Below are 12,924 nucleotides of genomic sequence, written 5' to 3' on the forward strand. Positions count from 1 at the left end.
AGAACAAAGCTGGAGACATCGCACTACTTAACTTCAAACTATACTAAAAGACTAGAGTAACCCAAAGAGCATGGTACTGATACAAGAACGGACATATAGATCAATGGAACAGAATAGAGAACTTAGAAATAAAGCTGCACACTTACAGGCATCTGATATTTGACAAAGTCAACAAAAGTAAGCAATGGGAAAGGACTCTTTATTCAATATATTGTGTGGGGATAACTGGCTAGCTATTTGCAGAAGAATGAAACTGGACCCAGAAATTTTACCATATACAAAAATTAACTCAAGATGGATTAAAGATTTAAATGTAAGATATTAAATTATATGAATCCTAGAAAACCTAGGAAATACCATTCTGGACATTGGCCTTGGGAAATAATTCATGACTAAGTCCTCAAAAGTAATTGCAACAAAAACAAAAATTGACAAGTGGGACCTAAATAAACTAAAGAAACTGTAGTTAAACTAAAGAAACAGGCTGGGCACGGTTGCTCATGCCTGTAATCCCAGCATTTTGGGAGGCTGAGGTGGGTGGATCACCTGATGGCAAGAGTTTAAGACCAGCCTGCCTAACATGGTGAAAACCCGTCTCTGCTAAAAATATAAAGATTGGCTGGGTGTCGTGGCGGACGCCTATAATCCCAGCTATTCGGGAGTCTGAGGCAGGAGGATCTCTTGAACCCAGGAGGTGGAGGTGGCGGTGAGCCGAGATCGTGACACTGCACTCCAGCCTGGGTAACAGAGCAAGACTTCATCTCAAAAAAAAAAAAAAAAAAAAAAAAAAAAAGACATGCAAGTGGCCAAAAAACATATGAACAAATGTGCCACATCACTAATCATCAGAGAAATGCAAATCAAAACCGCAGTGAGATATCATCTCACACCAGTCAGAATGGCTATTATTAAAAAAGTCAAAAATCAACAAATATTAACAAGGCTGCAGAGAAAAGGGAACACTTACATACTGTTGGTGTGAATGTAAATTAGTTCGGCCACTGTGGAAAGCAGTTTGGTGATTTTTCAAATAACTTAGAACTACTATTTGACTCAGCAATCCCATTAGTGGGTATATATCCAAAAGAAAATTAATCATTCTATTATACCAAAAAGACACATGCACTTGTATGTTCATCACAGCACAATACACAATAGCAAAACATGGAACCAACCTAGATCCCATCAATGGTGGATTGTATAAAGAAAATGTGGTACATATACACAATAATATACTATACAGCCATAAAAATGAACAAAATCATGCCCTTTGCAGCAACATGAATGCAGCTGGAGGCCAAGATCCTAAGCAAATTAAAGTAGGACCAGAAAACCAAATACCACATGTTCTCACTTGTAAGTGGGAGTTAAACATTTGGTACACATAGTCATAAAGATGGGAACAATAGACATTGGGGACTAGTAAAAGCAAGGAGGGACAGAGGTGGGCAAGGATTGAAAAACTACCTATTGGGTGCCATGCTCACTGCCTAGGTGATGGGATCGATTGTACCCCAAACCTTAGCATCATGCAATATACCAGTGTAACAAACCTGCAAATGTACCCCTGAATGTAAAATAAAAGTTGAAACTATAAAAAAATAAAAAATCTTATCTATTTACCTATCTATCTATCTAAGGAAACTTTAAATTTCACTTATGGAAAAGCCCATGTTCTATCACGAAAGTATATGGTCAAATTCCTCAGACCCTGGGTTTTTTTTTTGGTACGTATACTTTATATTTTCATTATGATACAAAGGTAGACAGAACAGTATAAAGAAACCCCATGTTCCCATCACCCAGATTCAATAACTATTAACTAATGATCAATCTTGTTACATCTATATCCCCACTACTTTCCCAACTCTACCCTACCCTATCCCACACTTGCCATCCACACACTGTTATTGGTTGATACGTCTCTTATATTCACTTTAATTTATAGGTTACCCTCCTATCTCTTTACTTTTGGCAATTTATTTGTTGAAGAAACTGGATGGTTTGTTCAGTAGAGTTTTTCACATCCTGGATTTTGCTGAAAGCTTTCCCATAGTGTTTAACACTTTTCTCTGTCCTTTTTATTTCCTGTAAATTAGTGGTTGACTGTTGATGCTTATTCAGGTTCAGGTTCTTTTTTAATAGCCTCAATTATTGAACACTTGGATCAACTCATAACCGATAATTGAAAAAAGACCCTTTAATGCATTTAATCAATTCTACTTTTATAATTAGTACCCAACAACTCATTAATATACAGAAACATGGAAAAACTATCATCCATCCCTTCTTCATACTAGCAATTTGCCACTCTTGAACAACAGTGTTTATGTCACTGAATCTGAGTAATTACTTTTCACAGCATCTTGAGGGGATGACTTAAGCTCAAATGCAATATATAAATATTTCCTTGCAATAAAATCACAAGTTAAAACAAAACATCTTGCATAATTTACTACTAAACACCATAAAAACTGCCTTAATTTAAGCTCTTTTTCACCATATCAAGCAGGCTAACAGGGCATCCTGAGGCATGTTAGAGACTCTCTCATCACAGGTGACGCACATGTTAAAATCTTCAAATAACAGCACCACGTATGCTTCACCAGTCTTCTGAAGCACTCTGTGGCTGCACTCTGGAAACTGAAATCTATTTTGAAGTCCTGGATGATTTCCCTCATCAACTTCTGCATCAAAAGCCTTATTGCTTTCCAGCCTGTAAGACAAGGCTTTCTAAACCCTTGGCAGCCTTAGTGGCCAGTTAATTTTGTGGGGCTTTCAAGTGGTGGATTTGTGAACAATACAGTGTCACTCATTTTCTTTAACCCAATAATAAAGTCTTTTAGAAATATTTAATAGACTAAGATTTAATATAATCAAGGTGTACAGTGTGATAACTTAATACACATATACATTGTGAAATGTTTCATAATCAAGTTAATTAACACCTCTCTGACCATGACAGATATATACCATGGTGTATATTAGAGCCCCAGAACTGGTTCATTTATAATTGAAAGTTTGTACTCTTTGACCAACTTCTCCCCATTCTTCTGGCACAGGTTGCCCCTGGCAACTGCTGCTGTACTCTCTGCTTCTGCAGTTTTAACTTTTTAAGATTCCACATATAAGTGAGATCATTCAGCATTTTTCTTTCTGTATCTGGCTTATTTCACTTAGCATAATGTCCTCCAGGTTCATTCATGTTGTCACGAGTGTGATGTTTTCTTCATCCATTAATCCATTGATGGACCCTTAGGTTGATTTCATATCTTGGCTAGTGTGAATATCTTGGCTAGCTGCGATAAATGTGGGAACACAGATATCTCTTTGACATAGTGATGTCATTTCATTTGGATATATACCTAGAAGTGGTATTGCTGGATTGTATGGTAGTTCATGTTACATTTTTTGAGTGATGTGATGGTTAATATTGAGTGTCGACTTGACTGAATTGAAGGATGCAAAGTATTGTTCCTGGGTGTGTCTGTGAGGGTGTTGCCAAAGAAGATTAACATTTGAGTCAGTGGACTGGGAAAGGCACACCCACCCTCTGTCCAGGTGAGCACAATCTAATCAGCTACCAGCATGGCCAGAATAAAAGCAGACAGAAGAACGTGGAAAGACTAGATTGGCTTAGTCTCTCGGCCTATATCTTTTTCTCCGACTGGATGCTTCCTGCCTTCGAACATTGGACTGTAAGTTCTACTCTTGGATCTTCGACCACAGACTGAAGGCTGTTGCACTGTCAGCTTCCCTACTTTTAAGGTTTTGGGACTCAGACTGGCTTCCTTGCTCCTCAGCTTGCAGACAGCCTATTGTGAGACCTCACCTTGTGATCATGTGAGTCAACAATCCTTAATAAGTTCCCCTTTACATATACATATATCCTATTAGTTCTGTCCTAATACAAGAGACCACTATATTGTTTTCCATAGGGGCTTAACACATTTACATTTGCACCAACAATGCATAAGGGCTCCTTTTACTCTATACCCTCTCCAACACACGTTACTCCTGTCTTTTTGATAATAGCCATCTGAACAGATAGGAAATGATACCTCATGGTGATTTTTATTTGCATTTTCCTGATGATTAGTGATGTTGAGCATCTTTTTATACACCTCCTGGCCATTTGAATATCTTCTTTGGAAAAATGTTTATTCAGATCATTTGCCCATTTTATAATCAGGTTATTATTATTAATTTTTGCTATTGAGTTGTGTGATTTCCTTATATATTTTAGATATTAACTCCTTATCAGATACATGGTTTGTAATATTTTCCCATGCTGAAAGTTGCATTTTCATTTTGTTGATTGTTTCTTTTGCTGTGTAGTCCCATTTGTTTATTTTTGCTTTTATTGCCTGTATTTTTGGTGTCGTGTCAAAAAAAAAATTACTGCCAAGACAAATATTGAGCTTTTCCCCTATGCTTTCTTCAAAAAGTTTTGTGATTTCAGACCTTGTTTCAGATCTATTTAAGTCTTTAATCCATTTTGAGTTAGTTTTTGCACACGGTGTAAGAAAAGGGTCTGATTTCACTCTAGCATTAAAAAGAATAAAATACTTAGGAATAAATTTAGCCAAGGAGGTGAAAGACCTGTACACTGAAAACTATAAGACATTGATGAAAGAAATTGTATTATAAAAATGAATGGAAAATGTATTTAAAAAATGGAAAATTATATTACAAAAATAAATGGAAAATATCTCATATTCATAAATTGGAAGAATTAATATTGTCAAAATGTCTATACTACCCAAAATGATCTACAGGTTCAATGCCATCAATCCCTATCACATTTCCAATGGCATATTTCACAGAGATAGAAAACACAATCCTAAAGTTCATATGGAACCACAAAAGACCCTGAATCGCCAAAGCAATCTTGAGAAAAAAGAACAAAGTTGGAGGCATCACACTCCCTGATTTCAAACTATATTACAAAGTTATAGTAATCAAAATAGTATGGTATCTGCATAAAAACAGACACATAGACCAATGGAAAGAATTAGAGACCTCATAAATAAAAAAGAAAACCATGCATATATGGTTAGCTAGTTTTTGACAAGGGCACCAAGAATACACAATGAGCATAGGAAAGTCTCTTTGATAGATGGTATTGGGAAAACTGGATATCCACATACTGAAGAATAAAATTGGACACTTATCTTATACCATATTCAAAAATTGACTCAAAATGGATTAAAGGCTTAAATGTAAGTTCTCAAACCAAAGGCTTAAGGTGCTTCTGTATCTCTCTCTGCTGCTGCTTAGCAACCTAACTTAGCAACCAAACTAAGAAAACAAAGCTGCTCTTTCAACCAATAACTAACCTTTCCACTCTTAGAATCCATGTATTTGTTTTGCTTTGTTTTGAGACAGAGTCTTACTCTGTCGCTTAGGCTGGAGTGCAGTGGCACAATCTTGGCTCACTGCAACCTCTGCCTCCTGGGTTCAAGTGATTCTCCTGCCTCAGCCTCCTGAGTAACTGGGATTACAGGCACGCACCACCATGCCTGGCTAATTTTTTTGTATTTTTAGTAGAGACAGGGTTTCGCCATGTTTGCCAGGCTGGTATTGAACTCCTGACCTCAAGTGCTCCACCCGGCTTGGCCTCCCAAAGTGCTGGGATTACAGGCATGAGCCACCACACCTGGACAAAATCAATGTATTTTTAAAGAAAATAAAAACATATATATATATATATATATAGTGTATATGTGTGTCTGCATGCACATGACTATGTACACATAGACACACATATATAATTTAAATAACTTTCTAAAAATCCAATAAGGAATTAAAAAATACAATCACAATGATATTATCACTTCTATCAAGATCAATAATAATTGACTAATACAATCTAATATGTAGCCCATATTCAAATTTTTCTGTTTTCCTCAAAAATTGTTCATTTGAATCAAGATCCAACTAGGCCACACACATTTTTGTGACTGTGTTTCTTAAGTCTTTTATATTCTATAACAATTTTTCCTTCTCCGTTTCTTCCCATGCTGTTGAATAAATTGGGTCACTTGTCCCTTAAAATGCCCCACTTACTGCATTTACTTGATTACCAGGTACCATTTAATTTGCTCCTCTATCTTTTTTATTTCTTATAAAGTAGTATTTAGATCTAGACTACAGGATTAATTTGTTTCATTTTCATTTCTTTTGGCAAAAATACTTTGTAAGTGGTGCTGTGTGCATTCTGTTGCATCAATCAGTAGACACATCATGTCTGGTTGTCTCACTTTTAGTGAAAAAATTGATTTAGTGATGAGATGTAATTGGTCCATTCCTTATTAAATTTTGTTCCCAATGGGTTTAGCATTCATTGACGACCTTTGCCCAAGTCTATTATTTCCTTAGGAGTTGCAAAATGGTGATTTTGTAATCTCATCATTCCTTTTGCATTGAGCAGTAGAATTTTCCATAATGAAGAACTTTCCTCATCAACTATTTAATGAAATAGTATTTAACTAGGAAACACAGAATTAATGTTTAACTCTTTACCTTTATTTATTAAGTTTTAGTGTAATAAAGTATTTCTCTAGAAACTTCTAATGATGATCAACGAGTATTTTTTCTTGAGTATAATAAACTTGCAGAATTTTATATATTTGATATGTTTTGGTCAATCACAGTCATTATTTATTTTATGTTTTGTGACATTTTTTTTTAAGAGCAGTTTTAGATTCACAGCAGCATTGAGCAGAAGGTTCAGAGAGTTCCCAAATACCCCATGTCCCCACATATGCATAGCCTTCCCAATTATCAACATCTGCCACCACGGTGGTACATGAATACAAATGATGAGCCTACATCAACACATCATTATCACCTATAGTTTACATTAGGTTTCACTCTTGGTGTAGTACATTCTATGGGTTTGGACAAATGTATAATGGCATTTATACACCATTATAGTATCATACAGAGTAGTTCCACTGTCCTAAAAATCCTTTGTGGTCTGCCTATTTATCCCTCCATTAACCCCCGTTTTTACTGTCTTCGTAGTTTTGCCTTTTCCAGAATGTCATATAGTTGAGATTATACCGTATGTACTCTTTTCAGATTGGCCTCTTTTGCTTAGTAATATATATTCATGTTTCCTTTATGTCTTTTTGTGGCTTTCATAGTTGTTTCTTTTTGGCACTGAATAATGTTCCATTGTCTGGACGTACTGCAGATTTCTTTCTTTCTTTTTTTTTTTTCTTGGCCCTAGGGCGAAGGTGGCTTTTATTTCCTCTCTTAGGGAAGGAGGGAGAGGGAACTTTCCCAGGCACATCAACATAAGGAAGGGGTGGTTGTGCCCCCAGCAGCGAGAGGCTGGAATTGCTCATCATTTGGAAGGAAGGGTTTGTTCTTGTCCACTTCCTGGCCCTCAGCTGCAGGGTGTGCTGGCAGGGGTCACTCCCCTTGGGGCGGCAGCTCCTGCATCAGTGGAGGCACAAGGAGGTATCTGCTGGTGTTCACAAAGAGGAGGGGGCAGGTGCCCTGAGTGAGGGAGAAAGGGCTGGGGTGACCGACCCCACGCCAACGCCTGCCCAGTATGATCACTTTCATAAGGCCTGGCTGGTGGGACTCCTCCCAGGAAGGCCCTGAGGGGCTGGTGCTTTAAATGTCCATCTCAAACTGTGACTCTTCACCGCCTGCCCGCTTATCTTCTGGGCTATTACGCAGGTGGCTCTGGCTGGCTTCCGTGGGGGGCTCATCACTGGAAGCGCTGGTGACCCCGGGAATGGCAGGCAGATCCTTCGGGGGTGTTTTGGTCACAGGTGAGTTCCGACACTCCATCAGGAATTTCCGGTCATAGATGATCCTGGTACCTCCCGGGGTGGTGCTGAAGAGTGTGCCGCCGGGGGTCGTGCTGTAGTCCCCGGGCGGGAGCTGCACGCCGTCGCCGAGCACCACCCGGCGAGTGGCGGGGATGGCCCGACTTGGGGTCTGGCTGCAGCTGCTGCCCCCGGACGTGGTCTCCTGTGCGCTGCACCAGCGAACCTCTCGCTGCCCTCCGTACTGCAGATTTCTAATGTAATCACCCACTGAAGGACATCTTGGTTGCCTTCAAGTTTTGGCAATTGTGAATAAAGCTGCTATAAATATACGTATGCAGGTTTTGGTGTGGACATGAGTTATCAACTTTTTTGGGTAAATACCAAGGATCTTGTTTGCTGGATTATTATGATAGAAGTATATTTAGTTTAGTTTTTTTATTTTTTTTGAGATAGGGTCTTGCCCTACCTCCCAGGCTAGAGTGCAGTGGCATGATCATAGCTCACTGCAGCCTTGATTTCCTGGGCTCAAGTGATCCTCCCACCTCAGCCTCCTGAGTAGCTGGAATCACAGGCGCATGCCACCATGCCCCACTAATTCAAAAAATTTTGTTTTGGTAGAGAGGGGGGTCTCACCTTGTTGCCCAGGCTGATCTCGAATTCCTGGGCTTAAGCAATTGTCCCATCTCAACCTCCCAAAAGAGTATGTTTAGTTTTGCAAGAAACTAAATTGTCTTCCAAAGTGGCTGTACTATTATGCCACCAGCAATGAATAAAAGTCATTATTTTTTTAAATGCTAGTGTTGATACTCTTTGGCCAGAAGCCCCTTCAAGTTGGCTCTTGAGTCCTTTTAAAACATCTTCAGTAGTCTTTGATTGCTTTGTGGTATGATAATATCCTCAAGCTCATCTCGAACATTTCCTGCCCCAGACTTGGAATCAGCCATTTCTTCAGGGAGCCATGAATCCTTTTAGTGGGAAATGCTATGAGCATAAAATATAGACTTTGTGTTTTATAGTAGTTTTGGGTGTAAGTACAAACGGAGCAAAAAATACAAAGATTTTCCATATATCAGTCTTCCCTACCCCTCCCAAAGTTCCCCTATTATTAACATCCATTAATTAATTGTGGTAATTAATCCAATGTACCACATTGCATTAATGTGGTACATTTATTATAATTGAAGAACCAATATTGATACATTATTACTAACTAAAGTCCATAGTTTATGTTAAGGTTCACTGTTTGTGTTGTATAGTTCTGTGTTTTGACGAACACATTATGTCATTTGTCCACCATTATAGTATCATAGAGAATAGTTTCACTGCCCTACATATACCCTGTGCATCACCTATTTATCTCTATGTCTGTCTCTCTGAACTGTTAGCAAGTACTGATCTTTTCACTGTTTTGTCTATGTATATATATATATATATATATATATATATATATATATATATATTTTTTTTTTTTTTTTTTTTTTTTTTTTTTTGAGGCAGAGTCTTGCTCTGTCGTCAAGGCTGGAGTGCAGTGATAAGATCTCAGCTCACTGCAACCTCCGCCTCCCAGGTTCAAGTGATTCTCCTGTCGCAACCTCCCAAGTAGCTGGGACTACAGATGCTTGCCACCAGACCTGGCTAATTTTTGTATTTTTAGTAAAGATGGGGTTTTGCCATGTTGGCGAGGCTGGTCTCAAACTCCTGGCCTCAAGTGATCCACCTGCCTCGGCCTCTCAAAGCGCTGGGATTACAGGTGTGAGCCACCGTGCCCGGGCTTCTGTAAATAGTTTTTAAAGTTCCATCAGATGAAAGAGGTTGCTGAAAGGTCAAAAGTGAGGATGAATTATTACCCAGAGGAGAAAACCGAAAGCAGCAAATCTCTATGGGCGCAAGAGCAGATGAAATCTAGAAGGGATCGGCCTCTGTTTGAAGCAGCTAAAGGCACCATGAATGTTGACAAGGATTAAGATGGAGAGGACAACTAAGTCTAGAGGGAAACACTGCCCCAAGCAGAATTTCTACTACTACCTCTGGATTTCAAGTGGGGTACAGAACCCAGATTCTCTCAGAACCTGCCTCCCATATCTTTGTGTACCCTGGCTCAGGGGATTTAGCTCTTCTCTCTTCTACCCTCAGAGTCACCAACTTTCCTCCTACTCTTGGAGCCCTCTATTTTCAGACAATCCAGTTGTAGTACTTATCTCTAGGATAGCTTTGAAGCCTAAATGCGATAATATGCATAATATGCTTTCCACACAGCAAACACTCATTAATAATCAGCTTTATTGTTGCTGTGTTCAAGTCCCAGGACTTTCAGATCTTGAGGTCCTTCACCCTTTTTTTTTTTTTTTTTTTTTTTTTTTTTTTTTTTTTTTTAAAAAGACATTTATTCAGCGTCACGATCAGACTATTACATTTAGCAATCAACAGCATGGGTGCAAAAAAAAAAAAAAATCTACATTAAAACCCTTTGTTGGAATGCTTTACACTTTCCACAGAACAGAAACTAAAATAACCTGTTATACAATTAGTCACAAATACAGTCCTCGAGTTTTTTGCCCATACACATGAGTATTTGTCTAAAACATGTCTTCTTTGTAGCAGCTAGGCCCTGCCACCACTGTGCTTGACTGAGTTCACAAATCTGTTGTAACCTGTAGCTTCCCTGTCACTTCTCTGGCTCTCCTCTCCTGCTAAGCTTTGTTTCCTAATTAAAATCTTCTGCCACTGCCATAGCTACTGCTGCTGCTGGAACCGCCATAGCCACCTTGGTTTCGTGGTTTTGCAAAGTATTGGCCTCCACCGCCATAGGGGCCAGAGCTTCTGCCTCCAAAATTTCCTCCCTTCATGGGTCCAAAATTTGAAGACTGATTGTTGTAATTGCCAAAATCAATGTAGCTTCCACCACCTGCAAAATTGCTTCAATCATTACCAAATCCATTATAGCCATCCCCACTGCCACCATATCCACCACCACCACGGCTGCCACCAAAGCCACCACGACCACTGAAGTTTCCTCCACGACCGAAGTTGTCATTCCCACCGAAACCACCTCCACGACCACCACCAAAGTTTCCAGAACCACTTCGTCCTCTTTGGCTGGATGAAGCACTCGCCATCTCTTGCTTTGACAGGACTTTCCTAACTTCACAGTTGTGGCCATTCACAGTATGGTATTTCTGAACGACAGTCTTATCCACGGAGTCACGGTCTTCAAAGGTTACAAAGGCAAAGCCCCTTTTCTTGCCACTGCCTCGGTCAGTCATGATTTCAATCACTTCAATTTTCCCATACTGTTCAAAATAATCTCTTAGGTGATGTTCTTCAGTGTCTTCTTTAATGCCACCAACAAATATCTTTTTCACAGTTAAGTGGGCACCTGGTCTTTGAGAATCTTCTCTTGAGACAGCTCTCTTTGGTTCCACAACTCTTCCGTCCACCTTGTGTGGCCTTGCATTCATAGCTGCATCCACCTCCTCCACAGTGGCATATGTGACAAACCCAAAGCCCCTGGAACGCTTGGTGTTTGGATCTCTCATTACCACACAGTCCGTGAGCGTTCCCCATTGCTCAAAATGGCTCCTCAGGCTCTCATCTGTTGTTTCAAAGCTCAACCCTCCAATGAAGAGCTTCCTCAGCTGTTCGGGCTCTTTAGGAGACTCTGACTTAGACATGACGGCAGGGAGAAGAGAGACTTTAACGATGCTTCTTCGGCGGCGTCCACGGGCAGAAAGCTCCTTCACCCTTTTATCTATCCTCAGATTTAATTAGTGTCACGACATTTTGGATTTTTTTTTTTTTTTTTTTTTTTGAGACAGAGTCTCGCTCTGTCGCCCAGGCTGGAGTGCAGTGGTGTGATCTCAGGTCACTGCAAGCTCTGCCTCCCTGGTTCACACCATTCTCCTGCCTCAGCCTCCCGAGTAGCTGGGAAAACAGGCACCCGTCGCCACGCTTGGCTAATTTTTTGTATTTTTAGTACAGACGGGGTTTCACCATATTAGCCATGATGGTCTCAATCTCCTGACCTCGTGATCCGCCTGCCTCGGCCTCCCAAAGTGCTGGGATTACAGGTGTGAGCCACGGTGCCAGGCCCAATTAGTGTAACGTCTTGTTGGATTTTAATTAGAATCAATCTTTTTGATGAAGCTTCACCCAATTCCCCTGCTTATATTTGTCTCTGTACATTAGCCCATATTTGAGGACTCCTTTTGCTTAAGGCCCAGGCCAAATGGCCACTGCCTTCCTACTACTTCCCCAGCTTTGCAAAGGACTGATAGAATGCCAAATGCCTTTGTCCATTACTGCAGTGTAGGTGAACTTTCTTTTCTACAGAAAGTAGGTCAATGAAACAACCAGGCTGGCAACATATATACCAATCTCACAATTGGCTCAGTTGTATTTGAAAGGTTGTACTTTTGTGTATGTGTGGGCAAAGTTGTAAATATTCTTCTACTCACTGGTATTTATTTACTTTAAATATGTATGCCATCCCTTCAGGATTATCCAGCCGGTTGGAGATGAGGGTATGTGGATACTTGCCCCTTTACTATTACCACTCAGGCTATAAACAGTGGGATAAAAACAGAGCAAATTTGGAGGTTGCTGTTTTATTTTTCTGGCCATGAGAAAGTGTATTTATTTTGAGGAGACTCAGACCAATGGTGCAATTTTATGTTCTTGGGGAAAAAATGCCTGAACTTCCATTTCTGAGAATGTACCCAGTAAAGAAGACACAGAACTACTGGAAATAATTTTTTTTTTTTTTTTATTATACTTTAAGTTCTAGGGTACATGTGCATAACGTGCAGGTTTGTTACATATGTATACTTATGCCATGTTGGTGTGCTGCACCCATCAACTCGTCAGCACCCATCAATTCATCATTTATATCATGTATAACTCCCCAATGCAATCCCTCCCTCCTCCCCCCTCCCCCCTCCCCATGATAGGCCCCAGTGCATGATGTTCCCCTTCCCGAGTCCAAGTGATCTCATTGTTCAGTTCCCACCTATGAGTGAGAACATGCGGTGTTTGGTTTTCTCTTCTTGTGATAGTTTGCTAAGAATGATGGTTTCCAGCTGCATCCATGTCCCTACAAAGGACGCAAACTCATCCTTTTTTATGGCTGCATAGTATT

The 12,924-nt window shown here is 39.8% G+C and overlaps 2 pseudogenes across 2 annotated transcripts; both read right to left on the reverse strand.

The window, feature by feature from the left end:
- Positions 1-7,214: 7,214 nt before the first annotated feature.
- LOC104659123 lies at positions 7,215-9,735 on the reverse strand (annotated as a pseudogene). The gene is made up of 2 exons (XR_004058302.1): positions 9,638-9,735; positions 7,215-8,041 (listed from the first exon to the last, which is right to left on the reverse strand). The product of XR_004058302.1 is annotated as a eukaryotic translation initiation factor 4E-binding protein 1 pseudogene (transcript).
- A 428-nt stretch (positions 9,736-10,163) lies between these two features.
- LOC104658311 lies at positions 10,164-11,524 on the reverse strand (annotated as a pseudogene). The gene has a single exon (XR_004058439.1). The product of XR_004058439.1 is annotated as a heterogeneous nuclear ribonucleoprotein A1-like (transcript).
- Positions 11,525-12,924: the final 1,400 nt, after the last annotated feature.

Source organism: Rhinopithecus roxellana, chromosome 7 (genome assembly GCF_007565055.1).
Source record: "Rhinopithecus roxellana isolate Shanxi Qingling chromosome 7, ASM756505v1, whole genome shotgun sequence".
Lineage (NCBI taxonomy): Eukaryota > Metazoa > Chordata > Mammalia > Primates > Cercopithecidae > Rhinopithecus > Rhinopithecus roxellana.